Below are 14,491 nucleotides of genomic sequence, written 5' to 3'. Positions count from 1 at the left end.
TACCTTACCACCCTCCCATCCTCCCTCCTCCCCTTCTTTTGAGCCTCAATTGTCCAATATACCACTGTATGCCTTTGTGTATCCAGAGCTTAGCTCCCACTTATAAGTGAGAACATACAGTATTTGGTTTTCCATTCCTGAGTTACTTCACTTAGAATAATAGCTCCCAGCTCCATCCAGGATGCTTCAAAAAACATTATTTTATTCATTTTTGTGGCTGGGTGATATTTATTCCATGGTGTATATATACCACAATTTCTTTATCCACTCCTCAGTTGATGGTCACTTAGGTTGGTTTCACATCTTTGCAAGTGTGAATTGTGCTGTGACAAACATACCCCTGAAGGTATCTTTTTGATATAATGAGAGAAAGATATAATGACCTCTTTTCCTTTAGATAGATACTCAGTAATGTGAATTCTGGATCAAATGGTAGGTCCACTTTAGTTCCTTGAAAAATCTCATATTATTTTCCATAGAGATTGTACTAATGTACATTCCCACCACCATTGTATTAGTGTTTCCTTTTAACCACATCCACACCATCTTTTTCTTTTTAATAATGGCTATTCTGACTAGGGTGAGGTGGTATCCAATTGTGATTTTAATTTGCATTTCCTGTGTGATTATTGATGTTGAGCATTTTTTCATATGTTTGTTGCCATTTGTATATATTTTTTGAGGAATGCTTATTCATGATTCTTCTCTCTTCTAGAACAGAAGTTAATTTAGCTAATGGTCTATCAATTTTATCTTTTCAAAGAACCAACTTTTAGTTTTATTGATTATTTGTTTGTTTCAGTATCATTTAGTTCTGCTCTTTGTTATTTCTTTTCTTCTGGTAGTTTTGGATTTTGGTTTGTTTTTGTTTCTCAAGTTGATACTATGCCTAGTATATAAGTAGGTGTTCAAAAAATGCATTTTGAATTAATATAAAACCAAAGACAAAAACCATATGATTATCTCAATAGATGCAGAGAAGGCCTTCAACAAAATTCAACAGCCCTTTGTGCTAAAAACTCTCAATAAACTAGGTATTCAAGGAACATATCTCAAAATAATAAAAGCTATTTATGACAAGCCTACAGCTAATATCATACTGAATGGGCAAAAACTGGAAGCATTCCCTTTGAAATCTGGCACTAGACAAGGATGCCTTCTGTCACCACTCCTATTTAATATAGTATTGGAAGTTCTAGCCAGAGCAATTAGGCAAGAAAAAAAAAAAGTGTATTCAATTACAAAAAGAGGAAGTCAAATTGTCTCTATTTGCAGATGACATGATTGTATGTTTAGAAGACCCTATCATCTGAATCCAAAATCTCCTGAAACTGATAAGCAACTTCAGCAAATTCTCAGGATACAAAATCAATGTGCAGAAATCACAAGCATTTCTATACACCAATAACAGAATAACAGCCCAATCATAAGCAAACTCCCATTCACAATTGCTACAAAGAGAATGAAATACCTACGAATACAACTAACAAAGGATGTAAAGGACCTCTTCAAGGACAACTACAAACCACTGCCCAAGGAAATAAGAGAGGACACAAACAGATGGAGAAACATCCCATGCTCATGGTTAGGAAGTATCAATATCATGAAAATGACCATACTGCCCCAAGTAATTTATAGATTCAATGCTATCCTCAGCAAGCTACCAATGACCTTCTTCACAGAACTGGAAAAAAAAACACCTTAAACTTCATATGGAACCAAAAGAGAGCATGTATAGCCAAGACAATCCTAAGCAAAAAGAGCAAAGCTGGAGGCATCACGCTACCTGATTTCAAACTATACTACAAAGCTAAAGTAATCAAAACAGAATGGTACTGGTACTGAAACAGAGATATAGACCAATGGAACAGAATAGAGGCCTTGGAGGCAATGCCACACATCTACAACCATCTAATCTTTGACAAACCTGACAAAAACAAGCAATGGGGAAAGGATTCCCTGTTTAATGGTGTTGGGAAAACTGGTTAGCAGTGTGCCAAAAGCAGAAACTTGACCCCTTCCTGACACCTTACACTAAAATTATCTCCATATGGTAAAAATACTTAAACATAAGACCTAACACCATAAAAACCCTAGAAGAAAACCTAGGCAAACCAATTCAGAACATAGGCATAGGGAAGGACTTCATGACTAAAACACCAAAAGCATTGGCAACAAAAGCCAAAATAGACAAATGGGGTCTAATTAAACTCCAGAGCTTCTGTAAAGCAAAAGAAATAATCATTAGAGTGAACCAGCAACCAAAAGAAAGGGAAAAAATTTTTGCAATCCACCCATCTGACAAAGGGCTAATACCCAGAATCTAGAAAGAACTAAAACAAATTTACAAGAAAAAAACAACCCCATCCAAAAGTGGGAGTATATGAACAGACACTTTTCAAAAAAAGACATATGTAAGGCTAACAAACATATGAAAAAATGCTCATTATCACTGATTATTAGAGAAATGCAAATCAAAACCACATTGAGATATCACCTCATGCCAGTTAGAATGGCAATCATTAAAAAATCTGGAGACAACAGATGATGGAGAGGATGTGGAGAAACAGAAACACTTTTACACTGTTGGTGGGAATATAAACTAGTTTAACCATTGTGGAAGACAGTGTGGTGATTCCATAAGGACCTAGAAATAGAAATTCCATTTGACCCAGCAATCTCATTACTAGGTATATACCCAAAGGACTATAAATCATTCTATTATAAAGATAAATGCACATGTATGTTCATAGCAGAACCGTTTACACAGCAAAGACCTGGAACCAACCAAAATGCCCATCGACAATAGACTGGAAAAGGCAAATGTGGCACATATACACCATGGAATACTATGTAGCCATAACAAATAATGAATTCGTGTCCATCATAGGGACATGGATGAATCTGGAAACCATCATTCTCAGCAAACTGACACAAGAACAGAAAATCAAATACCACATGTTCTCATTCATAGGCAGGTGTTGAACAATAAGAACACATGGACACAGGGAGGGGAGCATCACACACTGGGGTCTGTTGCAGGGAGCCAAGGGAGGGACAGTGGGGAGGTGGGGAGGTCGGGGAGGGATAACATGGGGAGAAATGCCAGATGTAGGTAATGGGGGGATGGAGGCAGCAAACCACATTGCCATGTGTGTACCCATGGAACAATCCTGCATGATCTGCACATGTACCCCAGAACCTAAAGTACAAGTGAAAAAAAAAATAGATGAGAGGGCATAGTATCATCCCACTAGCATGTTCCTGAGAATGCTAAGGGTTAGGGAGTTGTGACATTAGGCTGTCAATCTGTGATCTTTCAGACTTTTTGACATAGGCATTTAGTGCTAAAAACTTTCATCTTATCATTGCTTTTGCTGTATCCCAGAGGTTTTTATAACTTGTGTCACTGTTATCATTCATTTTGAAGAATTTTTAATTTTCATCTTGATTTTATTGTTAACCCACAAATCATTCAGGAGCATATCACTTAATTTCCATGTATCTGTATAGTTTTGAGAATTCCTTTTGGAACTGATATCTCATTTATTTCACTGTGGTCTAAGGAGATACTTCATATTATTTCATTTTAAAAATTTATTGAGACTTGTTTTGTGGCCTATCATGTAGTCTATCTTGGAGAACATCCCATGTGCTGTTGAAAAGAATGCATATTCAGCATTTCTTAGGTAGAATCATCTATAAATATCTGTTAGGTTCATTTGTTCTGGAGTGCAGTTAAGTCTAGTGTTTCTTGGTTGACTTTCTGCCTCAATAATCTGTTTAGTGCTGTCATTGGAGTGTTGAAGCACCTTCCCCACATTATAGTGTTGCTGTCTATCTCTTTTCTTAGGGGCTAGTAGAAACTGTTTTATGTATCTGGGAGCTCCAGAATTAGGTACATATCTATTTAGAATTATATCTTCTTGAGTTATCCTTTTATCATTATGTAATGACTTTGTCTTTTTTTTTTTTTTTTTTTTTTTTTTTTTTTTTTTTTTTTTTTTTTTTTTTTTTTTTTTTTTTTTTTACTGTTGCTTTAAAGCCTGTTTTATCTGATATAAGAATAGCTACTCCTACTCATGGATAACTTATTTTGAAAGGTGATGAGATTAGGTTGAAAATGAAGCCTGTAGCAGCTGACCATCCATATTGATTTGCAAGGAAAAAATTCATCTTATTTGTGCTCTAACTGAAGAGGACTCATGATTAACAGCAGAAGCAATAGCCAACACCACAGACCTCTCGATTTGCTCAGCCTATAAATTCTGGCTGGAAAATTAAAGTGGAGCAAACTTTCTACTCAATGGTTGTCAAAAATTGTTGCACCCAGATCAGCTAGAGATAGGAGCAGAGCTTTTCATGGAAATTTTAAACAAGCAGAATTAAAGATCCTGAAGCACTTATTTGAAGAATTGTAATAGGGGATGAAACATGGCTTTACTGGTACAATCCTAAAGACAAAGCACAGTGATAGTGATAGCTATCAAGAGGTGGAAGTGGTCCAGTCATAACAAAAGGAAAGTAACCAAGAGCAAAGGTCATGGCAACAACTTTTTTTTTTTTTTTTTTTTTTAAATGCTCAAGGCCTTTTGCTTGCCGAGGTTCTGGAAGGACAAAGAGTGATAGCATCTGCTTCTTATGAGGATATTTTGAGAAAATTAGCCAAAGCTTTAGCAGGAAAATGCATTGGAAAGCTTCACCGGAGAATCCTTTTTCACTATGACATGTTCCTACACATTCCTCTCATCAAACAAGGACAATTTTGTGGTAGTTTTGATGGGAAATCCTTAGGCATTTACCTTAAAGTTCTGATTTGGCTCTTTTTGTTTCTTACTCTTAAAATTTTGGTAAGAGAACCCATTTTTCTTCAGTTAATAATATAAAAATGATGTGTTAACATGATTAAGTGTCCAGGATCCTCAGTTACTTAGGGATGAACTAAATGTCCAGTATCATTAGTTAAATATGACTTAGACTTGATGGAGCTTATGTTGGCATATAAAATTTATACTTTTTATATTTTAATTCCACTTTGCCATGTATTTTTGAAGTTCTCAATTTTGAGGGCAGGGTGGCACACACCCAAACACATCACTTCTCCTCTCTTGCTTCAGACCCTGCTGAGGGCTTCTCTACCATATCTGGTTATCTCTATATCACTCTGTGCAGCTGCAGGTCAACTTCACACCAAAATGGTTCTCAACATCCCTAAGGTCCAAGCTCTTACTAGGCTATAATAGATGATGCCCCAAAAGGAACCCTCCCAGAAATTTTAATAAAGAAAAGGTAACTTTAAATTGGATGTCAGGAATCACTGCTCCTAAGGTGCCACCTCTGCCGTTTTACAGAGATTTCCCAACATCACAGTTTTTGAGGGCTCATGCATACTATAAGCATTTTCCCCTCTTTCATATCAACCCTCTCTTTGTCCCTTTCCCAGTCCCAAAGCCCTCAATCTCTTCCAGTTCAAAATCATAATATCATTGAGTAGATGTCATCCAGCATGCAAACAAGATAATACTTCCCATTATTGAGTAGAGCAGTTCAGTTTAAATTCTCATTCTCCTTCCAGAAGTGGCCTTGCTTTGGAATAAGTATTTTTTTGTAAATAATAGAAGAGTTTCCATTTAGCCCTATAATGCAAAAAAAGCTATTTTTTAAAGCATCATTTTTTTTTCTTCTGCAGAAATTTAAGTTAATAAGAGAAAACTTGTGAGCTGGGAGAGCAGATGATGATAGAACAGGAAGAAATTATAAGACCAAGAAAGGGAAGAAATGTGGTATTTTCAATAATTGTTAGACCCAATGCTTAGTTTAATTAAACTTTCTCCCCAGCCCCATTAAAATGGGCCCTTAGATTAGCCTAAGAAATAGGAGTCAGAGAATGCAAGGAGGGAAAGCCCAAAATTGTGAAATGCTTTCTCCATTATAAAGGGGATCAAAGTTGCTAAGTCGGTTTGTGAGACACAATTGATAATTAACTTGAAGAGTTTTGGTGGGTAATTTCAATTGATTTTCAAAATGTGTGTTCAAAAATAGCATCATAAAAGTTTTAGAGTTATAAAATAAAAAAAGTCTATATAACAAATGCAATCACTGATAATAGAAGCCCCCCAAATGTAACCTTAAACAAAATAAACCAAATGCGGAATGACAGATAATGGGAATAGCATAGTAATTATTTATGTGAATGATGATGTCTAAATTACTCTTCAAAAACATATTGTATTTAGATAAAGAGTAAAATACAATAATTGTACTACAGCAGAACGCTAAAGCAGAAAAATTACAAAGAAAAACTGAATAGAGAAAACAAGAAAAAATGCTAAATGCAAATTTCAAGTGGAGTTTAAAGCAAATATATTATTAATAGCTAACATTTGTATAGTGCTAATTTTATGTACATGTTTTAAATGTAGTTTGTAAATATTTAATTCTCACATAAATCCTATAAAGAAAATACTGTTATCCCCATTTTTAAAATAATGAGACTAAGGCATGTAAAGATCAGGTAATTTGACCAAGATCATATATAGATGGTGAGTTCACCTCCAAAGATTGTACTGATTTTAGCTCATTACTATTTGCACCAAATCCTGGTAAAACAAAACAAGAACACAGAGAAAACAAGTTCAGTTATTGGAAATAATTAATATTTACCAAGGTTTATAGACTATATTCAAGGATTATCCATCTTTTTAAATGCACGCCATTTACATACTAAAATTGTTTTTTATACCACACAAAAGAAAATCTATAAATTCAAAAATCAGAAAATTTGAAGCATATATTTTTAGATCACTATTAAATAAAAGCAGAATAAAGTGAATTTATGTAAAAAAAGCTGATGTTTTTAATTTTAAAAAATTCTCTAAAAATTGGGCTAATAAATCAAAGGCTAAAATAAGACTAAATTTTTTTAAGTAGTAAAATGTTTCTGAAATAATAAACATTTAACCTATGTATAAATTGAAACTATGAAATGAGGCCACAGCAATAATCAAAGTAAATTTAAATTTAAAAAAATATTTTTGATGTGATTAAAATATAGAAAATAAATTCAGTAAGCATTAGACTTAATCTTAAGAAAATAGTTTTCAATAATTTGAAAGGAAATTTTAGGATAAAATTATGATTAAAACAATATAAAATTGCTTATTAAATAAAATTTTATGAGGAAGAAATATGCCTTCGGCTATGTTCCTAATTTTATAAGACTGCACAGGTTAGACACGTTGAGATAATTGGTGAGCATTTTGTTTTTTGAAAGCACCTGTATCAATAGTCCCACATTCTTTCAAAATTGCTTGTTAAATAACTCAAGTATTTTAAGGAAACTATATAGAAATTCACATTTTTTATTCCACTTTTTAAATGCATCCTTTTGTGCTTTAGAATTATTTCCTAAAAATTTTAAGCTTACATCTAGCCATTTGAGGATAAGAGAAAAAGTCAAAATGTGACAAGTTCCTTTTGATATGCTAAGAAACGAAAGTATTTACTTAGCCATAATAGTAAGAATTTTGCATACTAATAAACAAGAATAAGGATATATTATATCTTTAGCATTGTAAGGAACAGCTTATCTAATCTTACAGCGTTAAAATAGTGGTGAGAATGATGAGATATCCGAAGGTACCATACAGTAAAACTAAAATAGTCTTCATAGACTAAGACACCTAGAATCTAAGCTCCCTGAAAGCAAGGACCTTGCATTATTCTGCACATCTTCCCCAGCACCAAACATATTGTTTGACTTGTGATATATCTTAAGAAATTTACTGATTGAATGGGTAAAAGAGAAGATGAAAAAAATGCCCAGGTAGAAATGGAGGTGGAAAATATAGAAAAAATGTAAGATGTGTGTTTGTATTGCTTAGCTATAACTTCTAAGACGGTCTAGAAGAAGCAATGACATTCCAGTTGTAATGAGCACATCAAGTGTGCAAAGTTTAAAAAACAGACTTTATTTTTCAGAGAAGTTTTGGATTTACAGCAAAATTGAATAGAGATTTCAGATATTTCCCATATACCTCTGGCTCCCACTCATGCATAGCTCCTACGTTATCAACGTTCCCTACCAGAGTGTTATATTTGTTATAACTGATGAATTTACATTGACATATCATTTTAAGAACACCCAAATCCCGAGCTTTACATGAGCTCACTCTTGGTATTAGATAGTCTATGGGTGTGGAAAAAAATATAGTAAAATATATTCATCATTATCATTTTAGAGTAATATAGAGTAGTTCACTGCCCTAAAATTTATCTGTGTTCCCTCTATTCATATGTTTTTTAAACATAGTAATCTCCCCTTATCCATGGCTTCACTTTCCTCAGTCTCAATGACATATAATCAACCATGGTCTGAAAATAGGTGAATTCAGTACAATAAGACATTTTGAGAGAGAGACCACATTCACATAAATTTTATTACAGTCAATTGTTATAAAATTATATTTTATATTTTATAAGCAATTTTTATATTTTATAACTAATTTTTATAATTTATATTTTATAAACAATTTTATATTTAGAATGTTTATATTTTATGCACTTTTATACAATTGTTATATTTTATTACAGTAAATTGTTATAATTGTGCTATTTTATTATTAGCCATTGTTCACCTATTACTGTGCCTAATTTATAAATTAAATTTTATCTTAGATATCTAGATGTAAGAAAAAAATAATATACATAGGGTTTAGTGCTGTGCATGGTTTCAGGAATCAACAAAGGAGTATTGGAACATATCCTCTGTGGATAAAGGGTTATGACTGTATCATTCTCCATTAAAATGTTAGGGTTTCTTGGAGAAAGGGCTGATTCTGGAGCTGAGACAGAAAAAGCACAAGATAAGCTTGGTGCATCTTTTTGTAACTATAAGAAAGAACTCAAAGATAGACAAGTTCATGTCAAATGGACACAAGGGCAGCCAAGTTAAAGAGGATGCCACTGGCCAAATCAGGGACTACTGGAACAAATAATGATAGAAGAAAATTATAACTTAGTGTATAAAATAGGAATCCACATGTCCACAAATAAATAAGGGAAAACTCTTTGTTACAGTAGAATGTCAACTTAATGGTGAGAAAGAATTATAAAATTATAAAATTCTCAATCGTCATCAGAGTAATAATTGATTCAGTCAAAAATTATGTACGTATGCTAAAACTAGTGAATTGAAAATTTGATGATTAACTGAATATTTGCATAGTTTCCAAGTATATCTCCCCAAAAGACTTACTTGCTAACAGAATATTATAACTTCACTATGAAGGAACATGGCAGACAACACCTTAATCAGTTAATCAAATTTAATATAACCAATAATGGGGCAAATCAAAGCTATGTGTCTGCTGATAGATACAGTCAGAACACCAACTAATTTTGTGGCATTGCTGTCAAAAGTCATAAAATGAATTCAACCATAAGAAAACATTAGACAAACCCAATTATAAAATAACTGGCCTGTGTTATTCAAAAATAGCATGCTTTTTAAAAACAATAAAAAACTCAGGACTGGTTCTAGCTTAAAGGAGACCGAGGGCACATAATGGACATTACTGGGACAAATGAAAAAGTTTCAGATTTATAGATTAGACACTGATCTTATATACACACTAATTTTCTGTTTTTGATGGTCCTCAGACAATCCTTACTAAAGGAAATTTTAAAAGGTATACTTCAGGCAGGAGAGTAACCTCAGAGAAATGATCTGACATGAGCAAAGAAATGAAAAGCAAAAAGAATTCTAAATAAACATTGGCTGGAAAACAACAGCAACAACAATATATTGTGGGATAAAAAGAAAATCAAAAAGAACTAAAACACTCAACAATAATATCAATTAAATCAGGAATTACTGGTGTTTTTTTTTTTGTTGTTGTTTTTGTTTTTTGAGATGGAGTTTTGTTTTTGGTGCCCAGGCTGGACTGCAATGATGGCACGATCTTGGCTCACTGCACTCTTCGCCTCTTTGCATTGTTGTAAAGGATGATAAGAATATTTATTGATGTCGCATTTTAAGAAGCTAAATGCTCGTAATAAAAAGGTTAAGTCAAATATTAAAATAATAGGAATTGGGTATATATTTTTTAAACTCATAGTAAAAAGAAATGGAACCAAAACATAAATACTTTAAAAAACAAGAATAGAGAGAAGCAACACTTAAAGCAAAAACAAAACCACAGAAATAAATTCAAATGTATCAATAATCATTTTGGATATATACAGAGTAAATGCCTTAGTGAAAAAATTGGCAGTTGGGCCAGTTAATTTTTTTCTCAGATTGAATTTTAAAACACACATACATGTGACTTAGCTATATCGTGTTGATAAGATCAAAAAACACTGAAAATTAACGAATAGAAAAAGATATTTCCAACCAAACAAAACCTGGCATACTTATATTAACATTATGCAAAGAAAACTTAAAAGTCAAAGGATATAAAAAGATGTTTCCAAGCAAATAAGAGTTGGTATACTTACATTAGCATCAGACAAAGAAAACTTTAAGGGAATAAAGGATCTTTAAAGACAAACAAGGGCACAATATAACTTTTTAAAGTATTACTTCACTGTATTTTAAACTTACATGTATTAAAAATGACACTTCAAAATATATCAAGAATTGATAGATCAGCAAAAGATTTATTCTTTGTACACAAATACAAAACAAAATGAGACATTTAATCATATTTTTTCAGTAGTTGATAAACATATGGAAAAACACTGCAGATAGTACATTTAAAAATATTTATTTTTTTGTTCTCTTTTCCTTAATTTGTACATTTATTAAAATTATAGAATAATGATCCTGGCTTAAACGTGACTATGGTTTTATACTTTCTCAAAACATAACTAATTGTAAGGAATTCTTTACAAATATACTAGACTGAAATAAAAAGTTAAACTGACAAGTCAGTGCCATTTCAGACATAATTCTCTGCCTGTAATTTCTTTTTTATTTTGAGGACAGGATCTCACTATGTTCCCCAGGCTGGACTCAAACTCTTGCATAATTATCTTATAATTAATACTAGTTAGGAAATGGAGTTTGGCGTGATTTACAATTGGATCAACATTTATGGAGGCTGAGTATCATAGATATAAAAATGCACTGTGACTCCAAGAAGTTTTTTTGTACTTCCCAAGTAGTTTTATATTTTAGCTATTATGGTCAGTTACCAGACCTAAACTTGGCATTAACAAGTTGAATTTTATGTCCAACCAATCAAAAAGTCTCTTACATCTTTCTGGGCCTACTTATTTACAGATAGGAGCATAAGTATAAAAGAATAGTTGTGCATCCCATAATGACATTTTGGTCAATGACAGATCACATATATGACACTGGTCCCATTGGATTACAATGCTGTATTTTTATAGTACCTTTTCTAGTTTAGATATGTTTCGATACACAAATATCATATGTATTAATACAGTAACATGATTTACAGGTTTGTAGCCTAGGAGCAATATGCATTACCATATAACCTAAGTGTGTAGTAGGCTATACCATCTTGGTTTGTGTAAGTACACTCTATGATGTTTTCATGACAAAGTAGTCTGATGGAAAGTATTTCTCAGAACAATATACCCATCTTCAAGTGATGCATGACTTACAGGAGTATGAGTATGCTCTTAAAGGAGTTTGAGAACTGTAACTACTTTTTCACCTTATGCATCCACCTGTGATGCCCAGTCTTTATGTGTTGTCCAATTTCCTCACATAAAAGGAGTGACTCACAGCAGGGTCATGCAGATGAGAAAGGTTTGTATGGAGGAGATCACATCTCAAACAACTTCCATTTCATCTCCTTGTTCACTTTTGTTGCAAGGCCCTCCACCTGGAATATTATGGCTCTGCCTTACGGGGCTTCCAGCCCCTGCTCTATTTACTGGCCACCTGCTTTCCTTACTGGCCACCTGGCACTAGGATAATTTTTTTAACTTCTCCAAACTTCAATTGCTTCAGCTATAGAATGGAAATCATAGTATCTAACTGATTGCATTGTTGTGAACCTTAAATGAGATATCATATTCAGAAAGCTTTACCCACAGATATTAATATACTTGTCTCCTTCACCCTGCTTCCTTCACTCATAATGTCCCTAGGACTAATCTTTCTCTCATTCATTACCCTTCTAAGTGAAATGTTAGGTAAAAGGACTATGACCAATGTCATGATATGTGCAGATGCTTGCCCTATCTCAGGCATCTCCTCTTAATTTCCTATAACTTAGATGTCAAGCTTACCAGTCAGAAAATCTGTGTTATTTTTTTTAATATAGCCAGTGCTGTTGCTATAGCATTGTTTGTGTTCACTGCACACTAGATCACTATGATTATCACAATCACAACTGATGACAATAATAAAATAATCTCTTAGACTTTCGCAGATGATGTCAACTCTCCTCAGGCTGTTTGTCTGTTTCTGTACTATTTTCTTAGCCTGATCTAAAACAGATCCCTGAGCTGTCTCTTAGTTGATAATGTCTTTTCTAACTCATTTGATTTTGCTCACTTTCCCCCTCCAGATTTCAAATGATGAACAAGTTCTATACAGACTCTTTTCAGAACTGATTTAGTTTAGATTCAGTAGCAGTCTTGCAGGATCATGGAGAGGCTGCTAAGTTTAATGCTACAATCATCTCAGCTCCTACAGTGTATTCATTTCATTGTCAGCTGGTGGGAACGGGCAATTGCTGTGGTATAAGGCTGATTCCCTTCAGTAATAAAGCAAGGCACTGGGACGTTTTCATGTCTGAATTCCAAGTGAGTACACATTGTCATTTCAGATGCTATTCCAAGAGCTATCATTTGCTGGAGTGCATCTGGTACCACTTTGATTTACAGCATTCTAATTTTTCTTTAAATCTTAGGGCATGTGGGAAGAAACTGAGGTTATTGATTTTGGATATGTAGGACTCAGCTAGCAAGATAGGGCCAACTTATATTCTCAAGGGGAAAATGCTCAGTTTCTCATCATCTCTGATACTGAAGACAGCATTAGAAAACATAATTGAAAATAGGTAATGGACAAGTAGCCAGAAGGTTTACTTGATAGCAAATTGACATCTGAGTCCCATGAAGAGAAAATCAAGTCGTAAGAGAGGCAAAGCACTACCATGCAGTAATAATGGGAAATTGTGGCACATTTTACTTTGATACTAAAACATCTCTTACACTGCTCTAAATGAGATGGTGAGTCCTATTTACTCGTTCACTCCTTAAAAAAAGAAAGGATAAGAAAATGGAAGAGTTCCTTAAGATAATGACAATTTCCTTGTCCTGAGAAAAAGCCACAAATAAAAGGAAAATTGTAACACTATACTGAAATATGAATTGAGCATAATTAAACAAATAACTGCAGATATGAAACACAACTACAAATAAGAAATTAAAAACTCAGACTGGAAATTGTCAGCACACAATGTTAGATAAAAGTATAATAACATTTCCAAGAAAGAATATGTGAACCAGGGGTTTTATATAATGCCCTTCAATTTTCACAGCTATTGAAAACGGATTTTAACCAGGTAAGAAGTCAGGGCATATTGTACTCACAAGTTCTTCTAAAGAAATCTGATAGAGAAAAATAGTCATCCAATCAAGAGATAATTTCAGTACAAGGACTGCTGGTGATTATTGTTGCATATATTTAATTGTAACATCTAAAACTAAACAAAGATAAGAATAAAGACAGAAGGTTAGAATGAAATTTTGAATGCTCCAAATAAATAACACAACAAAAAAATAAGAAAGTATAAAGTTAACAAATGCATAAAGGTACTGTATAAGGAAAACATTAAAACACTTATAAAACACACAACATTATATTTGGACAAATGGAAAGGTATTCTATATTCTTAGAACGAATAAGCATCACAAATATATCAGTTCTACATAAGAACTCAAAAAATACCAAGTTTTAAAAAACAGGTAAAGTTTTTACAGTTTATGCAAAAAAACTATGAAGCTCAAATGGCTATGAAGAAAAACATACAATAAAAAGGGGCAAAAGGAAATGAGTAAGGTAGCTCTAATAGATAACATACTGTATAGCTTCTAAATTAAATCAATGTGAATTGAATAAATGGACTGACAGCCCAATGGCACAATAAAATCCAAAAGTAGACTTAAATGTATGTAACAATTTCTGCATTTTAAATAACTGGGGAGAAAACAAATTTTTCAACAAGGTGTGTTAGTGTACTAGAGAAATATTGAAAAAAGATGAATTAGGTTCTTATTTCAAAGACCTGAATTTTTAAAATGAAAACAAAAAAGAAACTCTATACGTACTAAAAATAAGTGAATTCTTCTATACACTAGAATGAAAAAGAAACCTCTCCTAACTAAAATTCTTGAAGTTATTAAGAAAAAAGACTGATAAATTGGACGCCCAAAATGTGATGCAGCAAAGAAAACTCATAAATTCAAAAGAAAAATAAGAAATATAGAGAAAAAAGAAAAA

The sequence above is a fragment of the Cebus imitator genome, unplaced genomic scaffold (genome assembly GCF_001604975.1).
Source record: "Cebus imitator isolate Cc_AM_T3 unplaced genomic scaffold, Cebus_imitator-1.0 Scaffold381, whole genome shotgun sequence".
In the NCBI taxonomy this organism is placed as follows: Eukaryota; Metazoa; Chordata; class Mammalia; order Primates; family Cebidae; genus Cebus; species Cebus imitator.
This window is presented reverse-complemented; position numbering follows the sequence as displayed.